Here is a 2,572-nt window from a genome sequence, read left to right on the forward strand (position 1 = left end):
AGAGTATCAATTTCAAGAACTCTCTTCCTCTGAGGCGTCCCATTACTCACAGGATTCCTTTCAGAAGTGTACATGAACTGGTTATTTGCAACCATGTCAATGAGTTCCTGAGCTTCTGCAGGCATTTTCTTTAGGTGAATGGATCCACCTGCAGAATGGTCCAATGACATCTTTGATTATTCAGACAGACCATCATAGAATATATCCAGAATGGTCCATTCTGAAATCATGTCAGAAGGACACTTTTTGGTCAGTTGCTTATATCTCTCCCAAGCTTCATAGAGGGATTCACCTTCTTTCTGTTTGAAGGTTTGGACATCCACTCTAATCTTGCTAAGCTTTTGAGGAGGAAAGAACTTGGCTAAGAAATCCGTGACCATCTTATCCCAAGAGTTCAGGCTATCTTTAGGTTGAGAGTCCAACCATATTCTAGCTCTGTCTCTTACAGCAAACGGGAAAAGCATAAGCCTGTAGACCTCGGGATCAACCCCATTGGTCTTAACAGTATCACAGATCTGCAAGAATTCAGTTAAGAACTGAAAAGGATCTTCTGATGAAAGTCCATGAAACTTGCAGTTTTGTTGCATCAGAAAAACTAATTGAGACTTTATCTCAAAATTGTTTGCTCCAATGGCAGGGATTGAGATGCTTCTTCCATGTAAATTGGAATTTGGTGCAGTAAAGTCACCAAGCATCTTCCTTGCATTGTTATTATTTTCGGCCATGTCTCCTTCTTTTTCAAAAATTTCTGTCAGATTTTCTCCAGAGAGTTGTGCTTTAGTTTCCCTTAGCTTCCTCTTTAGAGTCCTTTCAGGTTCAGGATCAGCTTTAACAAGAATGTTCTTATCCTTGTTCCTACTCATATGAAAAAGAAGAGAACACAAAAGAAAATATGGAATCCTCTATGTCACAGTATAGAGATTCCTTATATGAGTATAAGAAGAGAAGGATGGAAGAAAGAAAAGATAAGAATTCGAACATAGAGGAGAATAGTGGGTTCGAATTTTTGAGTAGAAGAGAAGTGTTAGTAGATAAATAAATAATTAGAAGGAGATGAGAGAAGGAAGAATTCGAAAATTAAATAAAATAAAATAAAAATATTTCTGTTTTTAATTTAAAATTAAAGTTAAAATTCGAAAATTTTAAGAAGAAAAATGAAATTAAATTAAATTAAAATTTAAAACAAATAGTTAATTAAAAAGGAATTTTGAAAAAAGAGGTTAGTGATTTTCGAAAATTAGAGAGAGAGAATTAGTTAGGTGGTTTTGAAAAAGATAAGAATCAAACAAGATAAGATTAATTGGAAAAAGATTTGAAAATCAATTTTGAAAAGATAAGAGGTTGGAGAAGATTTTGAAATTGATTTTGAAAAAGATATGATTGAAATTTATTTTGAAAAAGATTTGAAAAAGAAATTTAAAAAGATTTGATTTTGAAAATTAAAGTTGATTACTTGACTAACAAGAAACAAAAAGATATGATTTTAAAATTTAAAGATTGAATCTTTCTTACTAGGCAAGTAACAAACTTAAAATTTTTTAATCAATCACATTAATTGTTAGCATTAATTTCAAAAATATGAAATAGAAATAAGAAAAAGATTTTGAAAATAAATTTTGAAATTTTCAAAATTATGAAAGAAAAAATGAAAAAGATTTGATTTTTGAAAAAAGAATTGAAAAATATATAATTTTTAAATTGAAAATTTGATTTGACTCATAAGAAACAATTAAATTTAAAAACTTTTGACTAAATCAAATCAAATTTTTGAAAATTATGAGTGAAATAAGGGAAAGATATTTTTTTCTTTTTTGAATTTTTAATGAAGAAAGAGAAAAACAACAAAAAGACTCAAAACATGAGAATTCAAGATCAAAACACATGATGCATGCAAGAACACTTTGAATGTCAAGATGAACACCAAGAACACTATGAATGTCAAGATGAAAACCAAGAACTTATTTTTGAAAATTTTTTAGAAAAGAAAGACATGCAAGACACTAAACTTAGAAATTTTCAAACTTTAGACACTAACAAATTGAAAATGTATATGAAAAACAAGAAAAGATGCACAATAAGAAAATGCAAAGATCAAACAAAGAAGATCATCAAGAACACTTGAAGATCATGAAGAACACATGCATGAGTTTTCAAAAATTTAAAGAAAAATTAAAAGGATGCAATTGACACCAAACGTAAAATTTGACACTAGACTCAAACAATAAACATCAAATTTTTGGTTTTTATGATTTTATTAATAATTTTTTGTAATTTTTCGAAAATTAATTGGAAAATTAAAAATAAGGATTTCAAAATTTTTAATGAGAATTCCAGGAATCATGCAATGTTACTCTAAAGCTCCGGTCTAGGAATTAGACATGGCTTACTAGTCAGCCAAGCTTTCAGTGAAAGCTCCGGTCCAAAACACTAGACATGGCCAATGGCCAGCCAAGCTTTAGCAAATCATTACATACAAAATCTAAATTGCCAAGAAAGACAAAGAAGCTCTTCTCTAATGATAGTTGAAACCTCAGTCCAAAGGATTAGACATGGCTTAACAGCCAGCCAGGAT

The 2,572-nt window shown here is 30.1% G+C and overlaps 1 non-coding gene across 1 annotated transcript; it reads left to right on the forward strand.

The window, feature by feature from the left end:
- Positions 1–225: 225 nt before the first annotated feature.
- On the forward strand, positions 226–332 carry LOC112753009 (small nucleolar RNA R71). The gene has a single exon (XR_003177412.1). It is a non-coding gene; the product is annotated as a small nucleolar RNA R71 (small nucleolar RNA).
- Positions 333–2,572: the final 2,240 nt, after the last annotated feature.

Source organism: Arachis hypogaea, chromosome 15 (genome assembly GCF_003086295.3).
Source record: "Arachis hypogaea cultivar Tifrunner chromosome 15, arahy.Tifrunner.gnm2.J5K5, whole genome shotgun sequence".
Classification (NCBI taxonomy): Eukaryota; Viridiplantae; Streptophyta; class Magnoliopsida; order Fabales; family Fabaceae; genus Arachis; species Arachis hypogaea.